Genomic DNA, 26,519 nt, shown 5'->3' with positions numbered 1-26,519 from the left:
CTTTACATCAAGATTAACAACTAAAACAAAATCCGTGATTTTTATCATGCAGATAAAATCACTCTCCAATTCTTAAGTGGTTTCAGTGCAGTTTTGTCAGTTTGACTGTGAATCTCCTGACAAACTGGTCTTGTCTATGCCTTGCTATTCCTTGCTTATGCATTTTCATGACAAAAAAATGACATTCCATGTATGTGGACATTTACAAACATATGTTCAGACCAAAGTTTCCTTGTAGATTACGAATGGACTGCTTAGTGTTTCAACTTCTACTGATTACGGTAATCTGTAAGTCTTCAGCAGAATTTATATTTAAATATTTACTAGGAAACTATTAAGCCTATTCGGACTGCACTTTCATAATCAGTGGAACTGATTAAAATGATATGAGACCAATGCCAAAGCCATGCTATTTTGAAAATCCCATGGTAAAGGGAAGACAGTGGGATTTTATATGATAATGTAAGGAAGGATGAGAATTATTATATAGGCAACAAAAAAGACATGTCTGACTAGCATCTATAGAAAGACACAAGGGAATTAAATCTTGACATATTAGAAAACCTTTCCAGATATCTTATATTAAAAAGGTGTCTCTATAACTACAGTCTACTTGTGTCACACAGGAATCTTAATCAGTGTTGACAAAATTTAAAACCCAGAAACCATAAGCATATAAGCCTATGGTACAGTGATGTGTCATATTATTGCTATATGATCATTTGGCACCTTATCTTCATATGATTTCTTTTTGAAGATACAATCTTAGGACAAGAACTGACTTGGAAATGTCACATTATAAAAAATTTTTAAGTAATTACAAAAAACCCTAATGATCCTGTAGAGGAAAAAAAAGCAAAAAGCAAAACCAAACCAAACCAAACTAAATAACCCACCAAACAACAAAATACACGAAACCCAAAAACCCAAAATAAATCAAACTCATATTATTAAATTAAGCAGTAAGGTTAAGGGCAACAAAATATGAAGCTGATTTACACTAGCTACAGTTGTTTGGCATTTTTGTAAGACAAATGAGGTGCAATATACTCCAGCAACTGAAGCTGTAAAACAAAGTAGTTTATATTTGAGCAATTGTTTTGAAATCTATATTTTATGGTTACCTATCTATCTATTTATGACTTTTCAAGCACTTGTGCTTGTTCAGATGAGACCAGACTCCCTGGCCAAGGACAAAAAAATTTTGGGAGGATGTCAAGGAAAGGTATAGGTGGAGATCAGCCCACAGTTATACATTCTTGGGTAACTGGCTTCCCTTATGTACAATAACAAAAGTAAAGGCTTATGATATGTAGCACTGGCAACAGAGTGATGTTTCAGTGCTTTCTATAACACACTTTAGGCATAGAATCATAGAATAGTTAGGGTTGGAAAGGGCCTTAAGTTCATCTAGTTCCAACACCCCTGCCATGGGCAGGAACATCTCACACTAAACCATGTCACTATGACTTCATTCACTTTAGATTCTTTAATGCACTGTACATAATTCTACTTACTTGGGCTTTCCTCAGAGGCAATAATAAGAGAAAGGGTTTGGGTTAGTATTGCAATGGTGATCAAATTTGTATTTAGAGAATAACAAAAAACTTAGTTTCGATTTGACATTCTCTAATGGGGAGCGGGAAATACTATAGAAATTCTATACATCAAGTATAGATTAAAAAATTAACAAGTAAATGATCAATGTTTCTCTAAACACCACTTTGCTTCTGAGGTCATATTCATTTAACCTATAACAATATATGGATTATTTCCAGAAGTTTTGGTCTGGAAAATCAGCAATAACCATATTTTCACAACTCTTCATATTTGTCTACTTAGTAAGTGTTTGATATAGTGCCATATCCCATATTTAAAACAGTTTAAGTTTCACTTTTAGATTTACTCAGTTACTGGAACATTTTGAAGTTGCTTTTAGATAAGCAAGCTCATGCAGTGAGGTAATGAGTGTATCATCCCACTGACAGTTCTACTGGAAAAGGAAATTACAGATCAGAAAGGCATCACTTCCTGGTAAGGAACATAATCTGATGACTGTGTTTAAAATTATTTGTTGTCTTCAGAAGTTCTCACTTCTAACTGCAACACCAGTTTTACGCAGAAAGAAGTCCTCTGAAACAGTGGAAAATTTCAGCAAAGAGTTTTCCAGCTGTAGCATGCAATCCCCTGGAAGCAGTTGAAGTAAGAGACAGATGCCTGAAGACTGGAGGGGGAATGCTCTCACATGGAAAATTATGACTTCGGTTGGTAGAAAGTTAGAACATCCAGTCCATGCTGTGTGCCAGCTGAAGACTTTTTGTGCTGAGATGTGACAGCTCGTTCTTCCATGTAGTGCCAGGCACAGTCATTGCATCTTGTCTGGAAGGCTCTACAGAAGAGCAAACAGGTACTGTAATTCAGTTTTACAGCTGAGGAAATAGGCATTGGAAACCTAAGGGCTCTCCAGTTCAGTGAGTGCCCCCTGATTTATCCTGGGTACATACAGAAGAAAGAGTGGCTCACACGTAACAGCCTCCCACAGAAGTAGTAAGAAATTTGCATTGGAAGTGATAACAGAAATCTTCTCCAGCTCTTACTATGAACACACCCTTAAAAGAACTTCTGTTATTATATATGATTTCAAAGGCACTTACATTCCATTATTTTAAAAGTTTGCTGATGGATGTGCATTCTACTTTTAAACTTCATTTAGCTCCAACCTTCTCCTCACAGCACACACACACACACACACACTCCCAGGGCCCTTAAAAACAAACCTGTGAAGTGCTCTGATTCTGTTAGTTTAGTCTGCCACTGTGAGTTGAAAATTAAAGCTTGTACCATCAAAGCCTTGGCAGCCCCGATGATTTTGCCATTTCAGAATGTATTTGATTCTCCTTTTCATGCACTGACACAGGCATGCTTTTCAGATGTTATTCAAATACAGCTGCATGCACTTGTATTGATAAACTTATCAAATAAACTCAAGGAAAATTGACTATCAAAAGATAAGAGATAAGTGAAAAAAAAAAAAACAGACCAACTAACCAATAGCAAAGGAACATCACATACTTAAAAAAATAGGGCAAACCACTGCAAATGTTTTCTCACGTAGACAATGGTACTCTGACAACAGCACACTGTATGGCTGTAGGTAAGGGAGTTGTATTACTTGCAGTTGTTGAATAGCTTCCATCTATCAGACATTTCTAATGCATGCAGGGTATGCTGGAACCAAGTATATTTGAATGCTCTTTTATTATTATATAATATCTTACAATTTATGCACAGCTGGCTGTCTCATAGGGAACCTGTATTCTGTCATTCTTCAAATGGGTCATGCCAAAGCCCCACCATAGTTTATTTGGGCTGATCCCACAGGCCTGCTTGTGCTTGTTGACCTACCTTGGTTTATGCAACCTCACTGCTGTTTCCACCTGTTGGAGGATGCTGCTGTACAGCACACCTCACTATGAGGTGTCATTGTGAGCATGTTTGACATCCTTAAAACGAAAATGCCTTTTTTTTGTTGAGTGCCTGACACTTTATACACTACAGACATCTGCCATATGGCCAGTGCACTAGGGAAAAAAGCAGTTACAAGAAACAGAGAAGCCTCTGCAGATACACAGGGAGCAAAGACAACCTCTAGCTAAATACTTTGTCATAGCTTTCTGCCTGGAGAGTGGGTTTTTTTGGCCAGCCAAGAAGAACAATAGGCTGTGGAGACTAACAGGAAGAGGCAGTGGAGAGAGATTAGCTACTTATTTGACCTGAATGTGGCAGTGGTCAAAAGAAATGGATCTAGAAAGTAGCTGGATGGTTCTCAAATGTACCTTGTCAGCTTGTTTGAACAGAAGTATCGACTGGAAGCAGATAGTGCAGCAGTGCCTGCAATGTGTTAAAACAGGAAACTCCTGAAAGCTAGTATAAAGCACTTCACTGGTTATTTTTTGAACACTATCTGTTTGGGGCCACTAATTAAAATGGGTCATAGGATAGATTAAGATACAATAGAAAGCAAGCTACTGCTGAAATAGCCAAAGCTTCATGATGTTGTTACAGATATGCAATTTTTTTCATTGTCTTTGACAGCTTACTATGTGGTTAAATTTAGTTCCCAGCAATTTTCTCACCCTCCAGATTTAGATAATTGTGCTGATGTTGCATTGAGCTTGTCCACTTACTATTTGCTGCAAGTTAACTACACCAAGCTATGTCCCTTGACCCAGTTTTGTTAAGGTAACTTGAAGTAGTTAGACCTTGCCAGCAGGAAGTTCTACTGATGTTCATTTAATTTGAGGCATCACTGTCAGCTAAGCAGTTTGATGGTGTTAGATCGTGTGTCTGGGCTGTTGCTAGGAAATTAGATAGCTTTATTCAGAGGCTGTTGATGTCCAGAGTTACAAAGAAGGTAGTAAAAGGGTGAGTTATGGGTGCCTTTGCAAACATGTAGACCTCAGATAGTATTAATGGGACAAAATTTGCCCTAAGCTAGATGTAGTTCCTATTTGGTAGGGTAAAAAAGACGGATGCAGAGCACTGAACATCCTTCTTTCACAATGTGACCTGTAGTATGTGCTGTGTCAGACAGTGTTAATGAAAGAGTTCAAGATTCCCTCAGGGAATTGACACATTTATCTTGTTTAGTCTATTTATCTCCCAGACTAGGGAAAAAAAACCCACACATTTTTTTGATCTGGGAAAGCATATTGCTGTGGTGGTTTTCTGACAGATTTCCCTGTGTTAACACTGTAATGATCTATGTATGTGATACCAGACTTTCTAATGATCCCTTGTTGCCTGTGATCAGCAGTGAAAGAGAGGTTCTGTTATTCAATAATCACTCCACTAGCAAATTATGTTACTCTGGAGTAACTCCTTCTAATAAACTCTTGAATAAGAAAAAACAAGAGAAATTTCTGTAGAGGAGTTACATTGTATTGTGCTTCAGGAATGAGAAGGTAAAAGAATTTGTCTTATGAACAGGGCACACACTTTTGTCATTTACCTTCAAGTAGAAAGTTAAGAGGCTTGTAAGAGTGTTCACTGTCCTTTCATTAATTCTGTTATTAAAAATTTGACCTTCTGGTAGTGGTTTTCCTGTACTTTATAAGCTTCTGGAAAGCCAAAGAGAAATGCTGTTTAAAATTACAGATAAATAAAGGATCCTCACAGTTTATTGCCTCCAAATTCTGATTCTCTGGCCCTTATGCCTCTACTTCATTTTTCTAGTGTTTTCAAGAAGCTATCCAGTTACTTTCCAGTCTTAATGACACTGTGCCATGACAGAGTGAGGGCTATGCACCACATCTCTTCCTCTCTGCCTAGCTCCATGGCAGCAATGGAGAAACCACTCTAACCTGTTCTGGTGATCAGAAAAGAATAGCTATGTCCTGAAGGCAATGAGCTTTAATGCAGTTTTCTATTATGCTCCTTCTCTGCTACATCAGCCTGCATCTTAACACAGCAGAGCATCTGAGCTAAAGTCAGTAAGTGCCAAATATTCAATTTTTCCCCTCTATGCCATTTTTCAGATACCACTGACATCCTTAAAATCCTCAAGGTGTCACTAAACTGCTAAATCCTATTCTGTGCCAGCAGGCCCCAGTCTAAGTGCTGGCACTATCCTACAGCTAATAAGCTGCTGAGAGCTATATCTGATGTTTTGAAATCCCAGTGGTGCTGCATCCAAGAGTTTAGAACCTCAGCTCAAGGCAGTCCAAACAGAAAAGATGCATCTACAAAAGGATGGTAAGTGACTTAGTTCCCATGGTGTTCACTTAATCAAAATCTTAGTTCTTCAACTATATTCAAAGATTCATGTGTACTATGGACCTAGTACACATCCAAAAAAGATCAAAAAATAACAATGAGCAGTTAAAGTTACATGTCAGTACATTTAGCAAGATGTCTGATTTGTAGAATATATGACCTGAGTTAGGTTACTTTCCCAAAGTCTTGTGCTTTAAAGACAAGCCAGGACTTTACAGCTCTTCACCTAACTGGTATAGCTAAAGAGGGTACCTTAGGAAAATAATAGAGGAATAATACGTCTCCTCCCCATCACTCCCCACTCCTACACTGAACGTCTCTGGGATATATATGCTGCCAAATTGTCCAGCTGATTTCTGTTTTCAGGACTGTGGAGTGTCCCAGATATGTTGGCAGGAGCAACCACTACTGGAGAGTTGCTGTAAGCTGCCTGGTAAATAAACATCTCAGAAATATTGATTGACAATCTGATTATTTAAAAACTAGTTAGGGATGCCTATCCAGGGTCAACACTGTTAGGTACTGAGGTGAATTCAGCATCTCAGGCCTGGCTGTAATACCAGTGGCAAAAGGTGGCCAGAGTTGCTCAGAGAGAACCCCAAACAGCATGCAGCTATTGCAGTTATTCACCAGGAAATGCTGGGAACATAAGAGCTGAAATACTACTCATTTAAAATCTGAGTGTATTACATAAGCATATGTCTCTGTCTATGGGGTATCTGCAGCCTTTCTTCAGGACAGGCAGATGGAATATTTAAGCCAGTGAATATATTTATATTTCCTAAGTTCAAAGGGACATTTCAGCCACCTGCTGTGCAAGATTACCTGCCCTTGTGGGCGTGTTAAAGTAAAATAGTAACTCAATTTCAGAGAGAAAATTTCTATGGCAGTTCACCATGTGGTCTGTGTTTCATGTTTCATTGTGACCAGGCGGGTGCCCAAGATCTATGCCTCAGACCCTCAGGCAACTCAGGTCTTGCCTAACATAGGTAACAAACTCAGCTCAAAGCAGAGCCAATGCCTTCCCCTGACTGTCTCAATCATTGCAACACTAGAGCTATGCCAGTGTGAAATACTATGGTATACTTGCTCTGTTCTTGCACTATTCTTTAGCCATCTTCTTGAAAAGCAGATACACACTAGATGGACCTTGTTAAATCATCTTATCAAGTCAGAAGTCAAAAGATTACTGGAATCCATACCCATCTGAGAGTACTTGAATGGACAGCTCTAAAAATTCCTAGAAATACGCTTTAATCCTCAAAGACCACTGGGAAATACAAAAGCAGAAAGTATAATTTGAGTAGGGGAGAAAGTTGCTCTCAATGGCAAGAAGTCTTCCTTGGGGAGAAAGGTGGGTCAGGGAGTTCCAAATTATCTTTCTTCCAGAGTTACTGGATGTAACAGGAGCTTCATTAGGAGCAAAGAGCATAATTTGGTACTCTCTGTGCTCACTGGTAGTAGGGTAGGATGGTCATGCCAGTTCTTTTTGGGAGAATATGAATTTCGCATCCCTTTTGCACTCCTTTTGCATAATAGCTCAGGCTTACAACAGGATGAAGGGTAGTTCTGGCATAGCATGACCAATTATTAAAGCATGTCCCATGAAATTAGAAGACTGAGTTTAAATTACAGTCCAAAGCCCCCAGACATATCCCATCTCCTAGAAAAGTACTATAAATACTGTATATAAATACATTATGCAAAAAACCTGACTATACTTCCTTCCTGATTAAGTATGTGGGGTGTCATTTTTCTGTGAAAGATCAGGTCTCAGTGCAGCCTCCTCTTTATAATACTTGCAAGTCCCCATTATTCTACTTCAAAATCAAAATTAAAGTCATTAGTCACTTTATAGAATTTCTAATGTCTTTTTTTTCTCCCTGGATGACTGACTTAATATCTCACATTCTCAATACTTCCACTGCATAATGATGCTTCATATGCACAAAGACAAAACTATTCAGCGTACAAACATTCTGCTGCTGAGTGTTCCAGATATAACACACCTCTATAGATACAAGAGCAAGTTTGCTTGCTTGTTTACATTTCGTTGCAGCATATGAAAAATTAAATATTTCATGACCTGTGTCTCTCTCTCCCACTCAGTATTTTCCTGTGTATGTTTGATTGTCCCATATTTCTTGGCTGCCATGCCTGAAATCTATGTTAACTCTGATTTGATTCCTGAGTATTTCTGTATGCATGGTTTTTAGCTTGTGAAATATGCCCCAGTGCTTTTCAAAGTCAGCTGGAACTGAGGGAACTATAGGGAATCACAGAAAATGCCCCCTCATTTAGCAGGACCATTGATGTATAGGTGCAAAAAAGAAAAAGCTAGGTTAAAAGCAATGCAACAATTTCAAAAGGGAAGTTACTTTTTTTTCAAATCTGCAATTTCATCAGCCATTAATCTTTCCTGTCTCAAAAGGACTATCCCTTTGCTTCAAGGCAACATGTAACAGAACAAATTTGAAATTTTAAATATATCAAGATGCATGTATATAAAGAACTAAAGTCTGCTTACAAAGCCCATCAGAAAATCTCTGAAGCTATGGTTTCCTTTTGACTTTGTCATACCACATAAGCAACCTGAAAACTTTTTAACATTTATTTACAAACACGAAGTCAGATATCCAAATTCTTATAAAAAAGGCAAAACCAACATACCATCCTCCTTCAAGAAAAGCTCACCAATTTTTGCTAGTATTCAATTTCCTTATTTTTTTCTGCTCTGTAAGTGATACATACACATATTCATATGATACTGACTATGTAAGGAAGAATCTTACACCAGGGTTCCAGATATAAAGGTTATTCAGAATAATGTGGAGACTGCAATACACTTTACATTCAGAAGTAGTCCTCTGTTGCTCAACGTAAAGCATAGGAAATATTCCATAACATACTCAGAAAAAAAACTAGCATCCCTCTGCAAGTAGCCTAACTTTAATGTGTGTTTTCTTCAGTGTTTTTATCATAACAGTATACTTTAAGGGCATGTGTCTTAAAGATTTCAGCCTGTCTTGCAAACACATCATTGTTGTTCCCACTGTACTCTTTCAGAAATTATTGATATAAAGCAAAACAATGTAATTTAATATATTATTGGAATTTCAGTTTTACAAAGACATGTAGTGATAGGTCAAGAGGTAATGGCTTTTAAAAGGGCAGGTTTAGATTATATACTGGGAAGAAATTCTTTACTGTGAGGGTGGTTAGACACTGGAACAGGTTGCCCAGAGAAGCTGGGCAACTGTTCAATGAGCAAAATATTGCCTATAATTGCACCAAAGTATTCTTTCTTTAAGCTTTCCTTCTGGTTTTTGATAATGACAGAAATAGGGAGAACAAATTCTAGTAATCTAAGAGTTTACTTCTTTAAAACATTTGGGACATGGAATTGTACCCATGAAGGCTTTACAATTCAGTGCTAAAGTCACAGCCTTTTTTTTTAATCTAGAAATTAGTATTAGATGTTGTAATCTTAACTTTTCTCCTAGACTTTTATATCAGAGAATCATAGAATGGTTTTGGTTGGAAGGGACCTTAAAGATCAGCTAGTTCCAACATCCCTGCCACGGGCAGGGACACCTCACACTAAACCAAAAAAACTAAAGCTGGAGGTCCCTCTCTAGCTTTCTTGTAGGTCCCCTTTAGGTACTGAAATGCTGCTTTAAGATCTCCCCAGAGCCTTCTGCAAGTTATCAATCACAACTTTCTCAGCCTGTCTTCATAGGAGATGTGCTCCAGCCCCCTGATCATCTCTGTGGCCCTCTACAGTATGCGCTCTTGCAAGTCCATCTTATTACCCTCTTATACTGGGGCTCCAGAGCTGGATAAAGCACTGCAGGTGATGTCTCATGAGAGCAGAGTAGAGGGGCAGGATCACCTCCTTCGATCTGCTGGTCATGCTCCTTTTGATGCAGCCCAGGATATGGCTGGCCTTCTGGGCTGCAAGTGCACACCGCCAGCTCGTATTGAGCTTTTGTCAACCAACACCCCAAGTCTTTCTCCGCAGAGCTGCTCTCAACCCATTCATTGCCCAGCTTGTGCTTAGGATTGCCTTGACCCATGTACAGGACTTTGCACTTGGTTTTGTTGAACTTTGTGAGAAAAGTGAACTTTCTGAAAAGTTCAACAAGGCCAAGTGCAAGACCCTGCACCTTCCACTTGAATGAGCTCACCTCTCAATCCTGTCAAGGTCACTCTGGATGTATCCCTTTCCTCCAGCATGTTGAGCACACTGCTCAGCTTGGTGTCACTGGCAAACTTGCTGAGGGTGCACTTGACTCCATTGTTCATGGAGTATCAATAAAGATACTAAACAGTGCTGATCCCCATGCCAACCCCCAAGGAATATCACATCACTGGTCTTCGCAACCAGCTTGCTTATTAGCAAGTTTTCTAATGTGTTTTTCGAAGTCAAATCTAAAAAAGAAACCATCCAGCTGAGTTAAAACCATCATAATGGGAATCCATTGCTCCCCTTGGCAGGAAAAAACAGTGACTTGACTTTCATTGATATCATTTGAGATGTAAATTACTTCTGAGAGAGAGACAGATAAAAGAGGTTAGGGAGGATTTTAAATAGCTTTGTAATCTACTTTGCAACTTGCTGTGATCAAGTGAAAGTTATCAATACACCATTTTGCAAATGAAAATTTTCTCATATAGAAGCCATTTAGGGAAGGATAGAAACAAATACCAGCATGCTGTCTGTGATCGTAGCACACCTGCTCATAGCTGAGGCACTGTACTGTGTTTCCTCAGCTGCCAAGCTACAACTGTGGATGCTTATTAGCAAAAAAATAGAATGAATCCTAGTGCTCTCAAATGCTGTGCACAAACCCTGCTATGTAACTTGCATGGGGAAAAGGGGGAGAGAAGGGGTTTGCTCAAGTCTTGTCCTCTCAGTAGCACTTCTGCACAATATTGAACCTGTGCTATTACTGCAAAAGAACAACAAATTTATATATTCTCCATCTGAATCTCCTATTAATTCAAGTGGATATCAGTACCAGGTGTCATAATACCATTTGCAAACATCCATAAAACTAGCGAAGGTGTCTTTCTGTATCAATTAGAACAGAATCAGAACCCAAATTTGTACCTGTTTATACAAGGAGTTATAAATTGTTAGAGTTTGATATGGGATTTTGTGAAGTGTCATTTCAAATAATCTCATCTGTTACAGAAAAAAATTGCTAAATTCAGTCAAAATTAAACTCTCACCCAAGTAAGTGTTTGCTTCACTCTATTTTTAACTCATTCAGACAGGATTTTTAGATAACCGGGTAACACTGGTTAGAAAAGAACATAGAGTTCAAAAGGTACTTACATTCATTAAGGTAAAAATCATTGGAAGGTCGAAATAGCTTTTCAGTTTCAATCAGCGCCTGTCATTTACAAGAGTTAACTACTTTTGGGTTTGAAACCATTATAGATGATCTAAGAAATCCAGCAAATGTTCAGCAAAACTGAAGGCTGATATTTCACTATATTCTGGAAGCCATACAAATACTAATGCAGGCAACTTTTCTGCAAAATTATTATCAAAAATATCTCACATGTTGACCAAGAAATATTTGGTGTATTTCCTTTCTTCATTCATAACTAAATAATTGAAGTTCTGATAGATTCCTACTTGCAAATAATTTTCTTATCATGCTACTGGTGTTGAAGATGCTTCAAGGAATATTTCCTAACTGTGTCAGTAGTTGAAACTCTTCTAAGTTGCAGGGATAAAAACCCAAACAATCTCTTTGTTTAGGGCTGCGCTGCCATTTGCAACACTGTCACATGATCCGGTGAAGCCTGCCAAATGCCATCCAGGACAGAATATATCACAAGGGAAGCAGATTTCTCTTTATATCACTTTAAATAGAGACAGTTACCTTTTGAGCTGAGCTACAAATTCTATTCCCTGCAGTAATTTAGCATAGACTTATTTAGAGACCTTCATATATCCTCCTAGGGTTTTGGTTTTAGCATCAACTGAAGAGAAATACTTTGTGGAGACTAACACCTGGGTATATTTAAGGAGGGAATGCATCAATTTATCTCTTTAGAGATTATGTTAAAATTGGTATTTTAGGATTAATAGAAGAAAATGGAAAAAATCCAAAGCATCCTGCCAGCATGGAATGCTCTAGTTCACTCCCTGAAGACTGGAAGTTACAAATCCAGTGGCTTCTATTACAGTGAACTCACCCATGACCACTGGGGTGATCATAATCGTAATTTGTAAATCTCAAAGCCTGGACATCAGAGCTTGCAGTCACCCCTTAGACCTCCAAGGTGGATTTCACTTCCAGATGCTGAAAGCAGTCCTATAGTACTTGGAACATTATCAGCAGTAGGTTTGGAATGGCAATCACATTGGCCAGGAAAGGTCTGAAAATTAATAAGAATGTGTTTTCTGTGTGGATTGATATAGCTATGCTCTTTGATTTTGTCTGTCTGGGAAAGCACACATGCACAAGTTTTCTGAGAGGTTATTTCAAGGAGAAGAGATGAGGTGGGACACAGCAAACTAGGTGGCAGGACTAGAACAGAAAAGTACAGAGGAACACTTGCCTGCCATCAGTTTTCCAGCCTGGATTCCTGCTGGGAGGACAATGGATGCTTCTTTTGAGTACTAGCTTCCACTTCAGTATTAATAATTATATTAATATCATTATATTAATTATTATATTAATGCAGTTAAGAATGGTGCTTTCTTTACTCTCATATTGTAAAATGTTCCCAGTCCAGGAAAGAAATGACAGGCAAAACAGACCTCTAGTTCTGTAGCTTCACTGCTGTGTGGTCTGCTGAGATTGTCTCAAAATAATTGTTGAAATAATTCATCCAACAATAATCACAGAATCATAGAATAGTTACGGTTTGAAAGGACCTGAAGATCATCAAGTTCCAAAACCCCTGCCATGGGCAGGGACACCTCACACTAAACCATATCACCCAAGGATCTGTCCAACCTGGCCTTAAACACTGCCACGGATGAAGTATTCACAACCTCCCTGGGCAACCCATTCCAGTGCCTCACCACCCTAACAGTAAAGAACTTCTTCCTTATATCCAAACTAAACTTCCCCTGTTTAAGTTTGAACCCATTATCCCTTGTCCTGTCACTACAGTCCCTAATTAATAGTCCCTCCCCAGCATCCCTATAGCCCCTTCAGATACTGGAAAGCTGCTATGAGGTCTCCACGCAGCCTTCTCTTCTCCAGGCTGAACAGCCCAAACTTTCTCAGCCTATCTTCATATGGAAGGTGCTCCAGTCCCCTGATCATCCTCATGGCCCTCCTGTGGACTTGTTCTAACAGTTCCATGTCCTTTTTATGTTGAGGACACCAGAACTGCACACAATACTCCAAGTGAGGTCTCACAAGAGCAGAGTAGAGGGGCAGGATCACTTCCTTCAACCTGCTGGTCATGCTCCTTTTGATGCATCCCAGAATATGGTTGGCTTTCTGGGCTGTAAGTGCACACTGAAGCCGGCTCATGTTCATTTTCTCATTAGCCAAGACCCCCAAGTCTTTCTACTCAGGGCTGCTCTGAATCTCTTCTCTGAAACACTCCTGATATTGTAGCAGGTGATCCTTGAATTTCAACCAACAGTCTTGGGCCCCCCTGCCCTCTAGGGCTATATCACATGGAACCTTACTAAGCAGGTTCCTGAAGAAGACAAAGTCTGCTCTCTTAAAGTCCAGGGCAGTGAGCTTGCTACATGCTCATGTCACTGTCCTGGGGATCTTGAACTCAACCATCTCATGATCGCTGCAACCAAGGCTGCCCTGGAGCTTCACATTCCCAACCAGCCCTCCATGTTGGTCAAGGACATGAGGTCAAGCATGGCATCTCTCCTTGTCAGCTCCTCTATTACTTGCAAGAGGAAGTTGTCTTCCACACAGTCAAGGAACCTCCTGGATTGCTTGTGCCAGGCCTTACCACCCCTCCAACAGATATCAGGGTGGGTGAAGTCTCCCATGAGGTCAAGGGCCTGTGAGCTTGAGGCTGTTCCTATCTGTCTATAGAGTGCTTCATCCACAGAGTCCTCTTGATCAGATGGTCTGTAACAGATCCCCACAGTAATGTCCCTCAGAGCTCTTCTCCTTTTAACCCTGACCCACAGACTCTCTGCTGACTGCTCACCTGTCCCCAGAGAGAGTTCCATACTCTCCAGCTTATCCCTAACATAAAGGACAACTTCCCCTCCCCATCTGCTGGGCCTGTATTTTCTAAAGAGCCTGTAACCTTCCATTCCAATGCTCCAGTCATAGGAGCCATCCCACCATGTTTTTGTGATACCAGTGATATCATATCCTCATAGATGTGCACACATCTCTAATTCTTCTTGTTTGTTCCCCATGCTATGGGCGTTTTTATATAGGCATCTGAGCTGAGCTCTGAATGATGTTGGCTCATTGGCTGAAGCAGCTGGAATATCTCTACATTGATCTGAGCAATCACTCTAAGTGCTGGCAACTGACTGGGAGTGTTGTAATGGAATGATGCCCCCCTTCCCCAACACATCTAGTTTAAAGCTTTCTTGACCAGCCTGGCAAGACTCATACCAAAACCTCTATTAACCTTTGTTCTCCGACCAGTTTCACCAGACTCCAGTACACCTGGCCTCCTAAACTGAGGGCAATAAGTAAGCCGAGAGGATGCTATACTCAATGCACACCTACTTGGATATGTTGTAACTTTCTGATGTGCTGTTAACTATTCTTCTGATAAAGCCATTCAGCCTCTCTGCAACAACAGGTTTCCCTTGGCATGTCATAGGCTTTCCTGAAGCATTGGAGAGTTTAATTTAAGGGAATTCAAAGGAGATCAGACTGTCTTCCTCTACCATTTTTTTGCTCTTTTTCCCTAGTCCCACTCCTAAAAGCAATTAAGAAATAGTACATAGAGAAAGGTTTTGGATAAAAGGTAAGTTCTGAATATAATTGAGCAAAGAAGCAAGACAGGGACATAGCAAGACTACTGGTATTTGTGACAGTAACAAGAATGGGAAAGTATAACAAAACCATGTATAACCATGAAAAATACTTAATCTGAGCAGCAAGAAAAACCCAGAAAAAAATATTTCAAGGAAAGTTATGAAAACTCATCTGGTTTTTTATTTCTATACAGTGGTATCTTCAATAAGTTCCTAGAAATTGTTACAAGGTAAAGTTGCATAACGATAATAAAATGAGCACAATAATCTAACAGTATTATTTTCTATCACTGTTTTCAAATATTCTGTAAGTAAGGTTGAAATTTCTGTAATTATGAAGCATTATGACCATTTCGAACTACACTCTGGTTCATGTTAATTACATTTTTTGCTATGTGAAAGAGTAAGACATTGGGATTTCAACTGATGTCCTGAAGTATTTCAATGAAGTCTCACTGTGTAGGAGGAGATTGACTGTGTTCAGGTTAGGTCAGAGAAACCAAGCAGTTTGGCACAGGTTTGAGAGATGGTTTGCTTTGATGAACTGTATTAGTGTTCACTTGATTTAATTCACAGGTGAGTAATAATTAGCAATGTTTCATAGATCTGTAATGGCAGTTTCAGAAAGATATTTTGTGGTCATTCAATAGATCAGGTGTTGTCAGGGGTTAGGTAAGTGGAGCAAAATTAAAAACAGAACTGGAAGAGAAGCATCATATAGTGAGGTGTTCAGAATAGCTTCTGAAGAAGAGTATTGCCTAGATTAGTTCCTGAAGAAGACTATTTCCTTAATACAAGCAAATGACATTCCCCAGGTAAGCCGTAAAACACTAACTGGTCTGGTTTGACAAGTAGATCTTCACCTTGCAGTTGCTATTCACTGAATCTTCCTGGTTAACCTACAACTATCTGAATAAACCTGTTCTTTTAAATATGATGGCTCTTATCTGACCTTTCTGCTCAACTGTCTTAGCCTGATTTCTACTTTTTCTATTCAGGAATAAGTTCCCCCTTTCTTTAATCTTCCTTTCAGATCTCGCTTTTCTGTCTTTCTTCTGTCTAGATCTCCTTTGCTTTATATTGTTGTGAGTCTTGTCCTCCTAATTTTGATAACAGAATTGTTAACAAAATTTTTCCTTACTTTGTCCTCCTCTATTGATATTCTCCAGATCTCTCTCAATTCTTTCTCTTCCTTTTCCAAGATCATTCACTGGTATTTCTACATTTGCTCCAGCGTTCAGGTTGCTACATACTTCAAAATTTACTGCTTTACAAGTAACAGAGCAGACTTTCATCTACAAAACTGATTGTGTTGTTTATCTTGAGTTATATATAGGTGCTGGCTGTGCATCTGTAATGAATATAGAGTGGTAAACGCTGTATAATTAGTAAATTCCTAAACAGAGAATTGTATATATAAATGGAATTGTCTTCTCAGAATGTGATAGCCATCTGTTTTCTTGTGCCAAACTTACCCTCTAAATGTGAAGACTGCAGCTGGTAAGGACAGAAAACCAGAGTGGTGGATAACTGTTTTGTCAAGCATATACCTGTGATTCCAGTGGAAACTGCAAATTGCACATCAGGAGAAAGTGACTGTTTTCTTTCTTGAGGTTTAGAGGGTAGTTAGCAAAGGAGTGCTGGTGAGGAGCTCTTGGGTTTGGAAAGAAAAGAGAGTTGCTGAAGGGAAGACTTGGGCTATTACAGGAGCAAAGTTCAGTACATCGCACACAGACTGCAGTGAAATGTTTCCTAGTCCTGTTAGAGATCTCTATCCCTACCACCGTGTAGTAATATAGTGCTGCAGAAAATTAGGATGGATGGAGAGCTTAGTAGACTAGCAGTGATTCAGAGCATCTGCTCAAGGTTCATGAAAAATTGGCTGGTGAAGTAATGCTATCATACTTCTGCATTGCCAGCTCATTGAAAGATGCCAAATGCTGTAATGAGTACTTTTTTAAATATTGGTTTCCCATGTAAGAAATTGTATAGGGTGATTGTAGCTTGCCAGTAAAAGGCAGGTGGTTGAAATTGTCAAGGTGGCAATTTCTCTCTCAAAATGTGATGATGGGCAGTTCTTTACTAGTTCCATAAAGTATATGAGGTGTTCAGAAAGTTAATTTCCCTCTCTGTTTTAATTCAAGAGCAGAAGTAAATAGTGAGTTCCAGTGGTACACCTAACCAATTTGCAAATAATATAGTTTTTGTAGAGTTCAGAAAATAAAAAGCCTTGTTAAGAATAATTTACATGGAAAATGTTACTCTCTTTTTACAAAATAGATGCAAAAAGAACAGGCTTTCTCAATTTTATTAGTTGTTTAAAAAAAATCACTAATTTCAGAAAACACTTCAAGGTCCATGGTGCTGTTTGTGCAAAAAAGTAACACTTAGGATCAAATTTTTAGTGCAAATGGCCAGATACTCATCTTCTAAAAGTATTTATTACCTAAATGGAATATTTTGGAAAGTGAAGACACTTGCATGAACATGTTCCATGAGAAGAGATGCTAAGTTATGCTTACAATGAGTAAGTCCTTAGGAGTTTTGTTTTATTTTGTTTAGTTTTTATTCTGTTTTGTTTTCCCCAATGCCTAATTGAAAAAAGACATCAAACCCACTGTTTTCAATGACATGCATTTTTAGATGCTCTTGATGTGTCTTGATGTGTCTGAGTGCAGGTTACAAGCTTATGAGGAGGCTGGAAGACTTCTGAAATAGATGAGACCTACATGAAAGTGATGCAAAGTGGAGGATCAAGGAATATCAGAGGTACAATGCAAGTGACCAGAGGTAGCATTGTGACAGAAGTGGTAGACAAATGCTTTTCTTTAGTATTTATTTGCTGAGGAGCTTTAGAAGGTTTTTGCACCACAGACATTTCTATGCAATCTGACTCATGAACAATTATCACATTTTTTTCCCCAAAATTTAGCATGTACACTTGTCCAGGCATTGCATAGAAGCTTCTTTTGTGTTAAAATTTTAAATACTGTAATTAATTTTGACAATTTAAATTCTGCAGAATTGTTTTGTTTTGTTCCTTTGTTTTTGAGTGTCAGAAACACCAGAAATTTTCCCAGATTTATTTGAAATAAGAATTGTCTCACTGAGTACTGTCATATGGCATGTTAAACTCAGAAGACTTCACTCACTTTCTAGCTCTTCTGTTTAAATTGTTACAGACTTAAACCTGACCTTTGCACCGCCTGCCTCATCCATATATTTCTCTGGAGGTACCTTGCATATTGTCGTGGTTTAAAACAAATCTGCACAGCTCATTCATGCACTCCCCCCTTGCTCCCCCAACTCCTGGAGAGTTAGAAAGGAGAATCCAAAAAATGTAGCCCCCATGGGTTGAGACAAGCACAGTTTAATGGCCAAGGCACAACAGAAATCAGTACTGCCATTACTACTACAAATAATAATGATAAAGCCAATAACAAGTGAAGAGAATACAACACCTCACCAGCCACCGACCCATAACTCACCCCACCCTGCCCGACTGAGCACCGACCGATACCTCCTCCATACCCCCAGCCCTCCAGCCCTTCTCGGGTCTCTCCTGGTTACATCCTGGGCATGACGTGCTATGGTATGGAATACCCCTTTGGCTTGCCTGGGTCAGGTGTCCTGTCTCTCCTTCCTCTCAGCCTCCCCTCCTCCCTGGCAGAGCATGAGGCTCAGAAAAGGCCTCGGACAAACCAAACATTTGAGCAGTAACTCAAAACATACTTGCTATCAGCAACCGTTCCCAGCCCGAAAGTCAAAACACAGCACTGCACCTGCTACCAAGAAGGAGAAAAATGACTGCTACTGCTCAAACCAGGACACATATATATGTCTATTTAAAGCAACTTGATTCCAAGGGTATTGCAGTCATTTTTTCGAAGCTTTTCTGAATCTGTTGCTGCCACCCACATTTAACCTTGGACAACAGGATTTTCCAGCCACAGCAGTACTCAGTGCCCACTTCTCAAGTTTTCAAGTAGCTATTCAAGCAGTCAAAACCCTGACAGCATTGGTGTTTTTTTGCTTTCAAGCCATTGGCAGGTAGCTGGAAAACAGTATACCCAGAATTTTGCAAATGGTGAGAATTAATTCTTTATTGATAGAGGTCCACCAATCCCAGTAAACAAAGTGCTATGAGAATAATTATAAAATATGTAGAAAGGGGACATAATTCCCCTTCTTTTTTTTTTTTCCCTCCTTCTTATCTCTGCTCGTGGCTTTGATAGAGCTTAGTGGCTGTCGGGCCACTAAGTGCCTCCTACATTGCTGGCAGCATAGCTGTAAACCCTTGAAACTCCTTTCAGTCAGTATGCAGACACTACAACAGAACTCCAGCTGCACACACTGGGGACCTGCATGTAGCTCTGCAAAGGCTCATAATGGTTTAGCTAGATATTTTCCTGCTTGTAAGAGATTGTAAGACTATTTCCAGTTTATGTAATGCTATTTTTAGGATCCTGTTCTAGTTGTCATACACAACATACAAAGACTGATTGGTTGATATATCACTATGTTTAGCTCTTCTGTGCTGTTACACTGTCTTATGATTTATACAATTTTTTTAAGCATACTTCTAATTTAATGCTTGAATAAAAAACTTTTCTCAGCCGGCTCCTCTTCATACTGACTCACTCTTTTGCCATTTGAGCAGTTCGTTACACAGGTCTTCTATGTCATGCAAAAACCTGCAGTGGTACCAGCAGAAATTCTGACTGGTATACTTAATGCTTACTAATATGAGAACACAGAAATAGGCAAAAATGTCTCAGAGCAGTTCTTCTAATCTTACACCTATTTCTTACTTTCCTTGGTCCCATGTTTAATGCTTAGGGTAAGGTGGCAATGTCTGTGCTCTAACTTTATTTTTAGTTTCAACTATAAACTCCTTATATCTCTGAGCACTATTTTTCAGGATGCATATTTCAGCATGCATGCAGGATTTCCTTACCGTTGTGGTTTAACCCCAGACATAAACCACACAACTGCTCAATCACCATCCGCACTCCCACCTCCATGGGATGGAGAGGAAAATCAAAGAAAGGCAAAACTCACAGGCTGAGATAAGAGAACAGTTTAATAACAGAAACAGAGTAAACTATAGTAGTAGTAGTAATAAAAATAATAAGAATGGGAATAATAGGAAAAGAGAGAGAAGGAGAAACCCCAAAAAATCCAAGTGATGCACAACACAACTGCTTACCACCTGCTGACTGCTGCCCAGCCCATCCCTGAACAGCACTCAGCTCCTCCTCGCAGCTGTTCCCACTTTATATACTGATCATGATGTTGTATGATATGGAATATCCCTTTGGCTAATTCGGGTCACCTGTCCTGGCTGTGCTTGTCCCAGCTTCTTGTGCCCCTCCACACTGGCACAGCATGAGAGACTGAAAAGTCCTTGGTAAGGGTAAGTGCTACTGAGCAACAACTAAAACATCAATGTGATACCAGCATTATCCTCAGACTAAAGCTAAAACACAGCACTGGACCAGCAACTAAAAGAAATAACTCAGCTGAAACCACGACATTTACACCTAGTATGTAGTATCCCGAATTGTTAAAGGCTTTTTGCACATGTAGAATAAACTTCCATGTTCTGGGATCCAGAGAGGTGTCCAAAAGCTGTAGTTATGTGATTTATGAAGATGTAAGCATCTGCTTCCAACAAAGGGCTTACTCCTGTCTCCATTTCCTACTCGTTCCATAGGATCTGTCTCTTTCCTTTGTGCCATGGTTAGCATTGCTGTGGCTTTGTGGTAAGTTGGATCACTGACCTGAACTAGCAGAAATTCTCAGTGCTGTGCCTGTGCACTCTTGTGGCCTCAACAGGCAATAGAGGACCAGGAACACTGACTGAACTAGCAGAAACTAACTTGTTTGAGGATGAAAGGCAAAGTAATTGATAAGCCTTGACACTGGGCCTCATTAACCCTAGAGCTGGCATAAGAGAGAAGACAGGGATGTTTAGACCAAAACAGCACATGAAGTAAGAAACTGTAGTCAGATGAAGTTTGTAAAAAACTGTACCCTGAAATACTCTCTTCTCCTTTATGCAGGCTGGGTGCCCTGAGCTGCTGTGCAGGATAATTTCGGGGCTTGTAATAGCACTCAGTTGTTAGGGTTACTTTGTCATAAAACTGACACTGGGTCAAAGCAAGATGCAAGAAGCATCAGCAAAAAACCAATTAAGTCAAAGAGAAAAGACTGCTCCCCCAAACTCTGGAGATTTCTGATGCTATATTTTTGCTCAGTATTACTATAGCAACTGATAAGAAAATTGGTAACAGCAAAATTTTCTTCTTTCAAATGCCGGAGGCAGCTGATAGTGGGCTTTTTCTCCTCTGTTCAAGGCAGTGCTATATCAGAACTAATGCTGCAGATTTTTGTTAAGTGAAGCTGTTAACTGTGCTCCTGTTCCGATTCTGAACAGTAGTTCAGGTAGGGCTTGCAGGAAATACGAAACTGAAATGTATGGTTTTCAGGTCCTTTATGAGACAGTCTAAATAAAGAATAGTGTATTTTAATAAAGTGAAACAGCATAATACATAGGCATTTTGTGATAATGGTAGTAGATCACTGCATGTTCTTAAATATAGAATCATAGACACATAGAATAGTTAGGATTGGAAAGGACCTTAAGATCATCTAGTTCCAACGCCCTGCCATGGGCAGGAACACCCCACACTGAACCATATCATCCAAGTCTCTGTCCAACCTGGTCTTGAACACTACCAGGGATGGAGCATTCACAACCTCCCTGGGCAACCCATTCCAGAGCCTCACCACCCTAACAGTAAAGAATTTCTTCCTTATATCCAGTCTAAACCTCTGCTGTTTAAGTTTCAACCCCTTACCCCTTGTCCTATCACTACAGTCCCTAATTTATAGTCCCTCCCCAGCATCCCTGTAGGCCCCCTTCAGATACTGGAAGGCTGCTATGAGGTCTCCATGCAGCCTTCTCTTCTCCAGGCTGAACAGCCCAAACTTTCTCAGCCTGTCTTGATACGGGAGGTGCTCCAGTCTCCTGATCGTCCTCTTGGCCCTCCTGTGGACTTGTTCTAACAGTTCCATGTCCTTTTTATGTTGAGGACACCAGAACTGAACACAATACTCCAAGTGCGGTCTCACAAGAGCAGAGTAGAGGGGCAGGATCACCTCCATCACCTGTTTTGACCTGCTGGTCATGCTCCTTTTGATGCATCCCAGAATATGATTGGCTTTCTGGGCTGTGAGTGCACACTGCTGGCTCATGTCCATTTTCTCATTGACTAACACCCCCAAGTCCTTCTCCACAGGACTACCATGAATTTCCTTTTTGCCCAACCTGTAGCTGTGCCTGGGATTGCTCCCACCCAGGTATAGGACCTTGCACTTGGCATGCTTAAACCTCATGAGGTTGGCATCAGCCCACCTCAAAAGCGTGTCAAGGTCCCTCTGAATGGCATTCCTCTCCTCCAGCATATCAACAGAACCACACAGCTTGGTGTCATTGGTAAACTTGCTGAGGGCACACTCAATTCCATTGTCCATGTCACCGACAAAGATATTAAACAAGACCGGTGTCAACACCGATCCCTGAGGGACACCACTCGTTACTGGTCTCCAGCTGGACATTGAGGCAATGACCACAACTCTTTGAGTGCGACCATCCAGCCAGTTCTTTATCCACCGAGTGGTCCACCTATCAAATTGATGACACTCCAATTTAGAGACAAGGATGTCATGTGGGACAGTGTCAAACGCTTTGCACAAGTCCAGGTAGATGATGTCAACTGCTCCAACCCTGTCCATCACTTTTGTAGCCCCATCATAGAAGGCCACCAAATTGGTCAGGCAGGATTTTCCCTAGTAAAGCCATGCTGGCTGTCACCAAACACCTTGTTGTTTTTCATGTGCCTTAGCATGCCTTCCAGGAGATCCTGCTCCCAGATTTTGGCAGGCACAGAGATGAGACTGACTGGTCTGTAATTCCCCGGGTCATCCATTTTCCCCTTCTTGAAAATGGAGGTTATATTTCCCTTTTTCCAGTCATCAGGAACTTCACCTGACTGCCATGATTTTTCAAATATGATGGCCAGTGGCTTTGCAACTTCATTCGCCAGCTCCTTCAGGACCCATGGATGGATTTCGTCAGGTCCCATGGACTTGTGTACATTCAGGTTCTTAAGATGGTCTCAAACCAGACCCTCTTGTACAGTGAGCCCAAGGTCTAGGTTTTCACAGTCCCTGCATCCGCCTTCCAAGACTCGGGTGCTGCGGTCAGAGCCTTTGCCAGTGAAGACCATGGCAAAGAAGCCATTCTGAACCTCAGCCTTCTCCAAGTCCTGTGTAGCCAGTTCTCCTGAAAGTTTCCGGAGGGGGCCTACATTGTCCTTAGTCTGTTTTTTAGCCTCTACATACCTATAAAATCCCTTCCTATTATCTTTAACATCCCTAGCCAAGTTTAGCTCCAATTGGGCCTTAGCTTTCCTAACTTGGTCCCTAACTTCCCGGACAACATCCCTGTATTCATCCCAGGCCACCTGTCCTTGCTTGCACCTTTTATAAGCCTCTTTTTTCCTGTGAATTTTTCTCAGCAGCTCCTTACCCATCCAAGGAGGTCTCCTGGCCCTCCTGCTGCACTTCCTTCTAGTCGGGATGCAACACCCCTGAGCTTGTAGCAGGTGATCCTTGAATATTAACCAAGAGTCTTAGGCCCCCCTGCCCTCTAGGGCTATATCCCATGGAACCTTGCTAAGCAGGTTCCTGAAGAGGCCAAAGTCTGCTCTCTTGAAGTCCAGGGCAGTGAGTTTACTGCACGCTCTTCTCACTGTCTTGAGGACCTCAAATTCAACCATCTCATGATCTCTGCATCCAAGACTTCCCTGGAGAGTCACATTTCCAACGAGCCCTTCCCTGTTGGTGAGCACGAGGTCAAGCAGGGCACCTCTCCTCGTCGGCTCCTTTATTGCTTGCAGAAGGAAGTTGTCTTCCACACAATCAAGAAACCTCCTGGATTGCTTGTGCCGGGCCGTACCATCGCCCCAACAGATGTCAGGGTGGTTGAAGTCCCCCATGAGAACAAGGGCCTGCGAGTGTGAGGCTTTTCCTATTTGTCTGTAGAGTTCTTCATCCACAGGTTCCTCTTGGTCACTCGGTCTGTAACATATCCCCACAGTAATGTGCCCCATCACCAATTTCCCCTTAACCCTGACCCACAGACTTTCTGTTAACTGATCACCTGTCCCCAGACAGAGTTCCATACTCTCCAGCCTATCCCTAACATAAAGGGCAACTCCCCCTCCCCTGCTGCTGGGCCTGTCTTTTCTAAAAAGCCTATAACCTTCCATTCCAACACTCCAGTCAAAGGAGCCATCCCACCATGTTTCTGTGATGCCTATTATATCATAGCCCAGTAGATGTGCCCACATCTCTAATTCCTCTTGTTTATTCCTCATGCTACGAGCATTTGTATAGAGGCATCTGATCCGAGCTCCAAATGAAGCCAGCTCAGTGGCTGGAGCGGCTAGAATATTACTACATTGCTCAGAGTATTTATTATAGGTGCTGGCAACTGACTGGGTGTGTTGGGATGGAATGATGCTCCCCTCCCCCAACACAACGAGTTTAAAGCATCCTTGACAAGTCTGGCATATGTATATTATGCGTATGCAACATAACTATTTTGCTAAGGAGACCCCTCATTCTTGTGCAGAAATAAAAAGAGGTTTGTGGCTAATTTGTATGTAGGATGTAGTGAAAGATTCTGATCTGGTAGATAGAACGATGTGGCTTTTGTGTTCCTGCTCTTATACTGATGTTTACAACTGTGCATTTAATACACGTATGATTGGGTCTTTGTGGATTTACTGATTTTGGTGTTCAGCATTTGTTGGCAGTTTAATATGATTTTCAAGTGGTGACTACTTTTGGAAGGTGCTCTTGATAAATGTCAGACAGGTAGTTGCTAATCTGTGAAACCTTTTTTTGCTTTTTATGTGTGCCTTCTCCTAAGTACTTGGTTTTACCTCATAATTGAAAGACATTCTTTAGCTCCAACTAACATTTCTTTTTATTGCCTTCTGCTGCCCGCTCTTTCCAGCATCCTTGGATTTTAACAGCTAGGCAACAGGAACAGATATCTGACACTAATGTGTCCTCTCCCCTGTTACCAGGGAAGCTGGTTTTAAGGGAACTAATTTGAAACAGGAGTAGGGGTATTACACCATAGACTCCCTACTTTGAGCTTTCTGAATGTGGTTATCACTGGTATCTCTTACTGGCATTGACATACTCCTAAGGGTATCAATTTGGTAGGTTTTTGTTTCTGGTCCTTTCTTAAGGACCCAGATTTTGGGTGTGATGTGTTCAAGAATGCAAAACACTGACCATAATTAGGAGCCCTCTTGGATGTGACTGTCTCGGAAACACACATGCTGTATTTCCTCTTACATTGTGAGCTGTTGTGAATCTTGTATAAGAGCAGATTCTTCAGGAATTAATGGCTATTTTGCATCAGGTAGGGATATATCAGTTTGAGCCTTATGGTAGCAAAAGGAGAATGGGCAGGGGAGAAATAGGACTTTAAAATACATAAATCTATTTCACAAAAGTGTAGTTAAGGACCCCAACTACAAAAAAACCCACATTCTGCCATCTTCATGGGCATTATTTTATTTCTTGCCTAGGAAAAAAAGGCTTATAGAGTAAAACAAGAACAGAAAACAAACTTCATTATTTTTAAGGGGGGGGAAAAAGTATAGTGTGTAGATTCAGGGCTGTTATAGAAATATTTTTTTCTCATTTGTGTGTTAGTAGGGTTTGAAAACCCAAATTAAGGAGCATACAATAATGTTTGTTCTTACATCTCAGTAGACCTTGGATTAAATTTCTCCTTTAGAATGTCTTGTTTTTTCCTGCATTGCAGTGTGAGTTCTTTGTACACCCTCTGTACTATAATTTATGCAAAAGCTCTTTCAATTTTAATCAAGTTGCACCAAAATGTTTGTAACTTGATCTTCACCTTCAGTAATGGCCTAAAAAGAACTATTACTTCTTTTTAGCTGTTTCTGGTTGGTATATTAATATTTTTTTATCTCAGGAACTTTCCTGCCACTGTTCTGTAAGTAGTTTGATCTCATAAAGTAATAAGGTTAGTATGCAGTGTAAGATGTGGATTACATATGGATGAAACTAAAGCTGGAAAACGGCACTTCGTGGCTAGTTTCTATTATAGAATAACTATTAGCAAGTACCATGTACTTTGGAACTGTTGTTACATGGAAGTAACTGCAGTAACATTAGCAAATAACCAGGGAAGAGAAGGCACATTTTGAGTGTTGCTGATAATGATGAATGTACCAGAAAGAACACAGAAGGACTAGTTTTCAGGGAGTGCTGGTTTTTTTTTGTGTTATTTATTTGCTTATTTTACAGCCTTAACAAATATGATGTGGAAATTGAAAGGGATATTAAAAGGGAATGTCAAGGTACTAAATTTACAGGTAACTTTATTTGGATTAATTTAATATAGCTTGCAGCTAGTACAATTAATTACAATCAGTAGATGGTCTTGTATAATTTCAGTCTGTCCTTGAGGAATTTGACTTAAAAGTAGCGCTTAAAGGTTTTTAAATTATATTTTAGATCTAGCCAACATCTATTTTAGGCCAGTGCTAGCATTTTTCAAAAGCACAGATTTAATAAATGTTATATTTAAATAGTGAAAACTATAACCATGCCTGACATATAAGAAATGCATAGATTGATGCATTTGTTAATTGTATAAATGGGTCTTTTTTTTAAT

The sequence above is a fragment of the Melopsittacus undulatus genome, chromosome Z (genome assembly GCF_012275295.1).
Source record: "Melopsittacus undulatus isolate bMelUnd1 chromosome Z, bMelUnd1.mat.Z, whole genome shotgun sequence".
Lineage (NCBI taxonomy): Eukaryota > Metazoa > Chordata > Aves > Psittaciformes > Psittaculidae > Melopsittacus > Melopsittacus undulatus.
The sequence above is the reverse complement of the archived record's forward strand: the minus strand, read 5'-3'. Positions refer to the sequence as shown.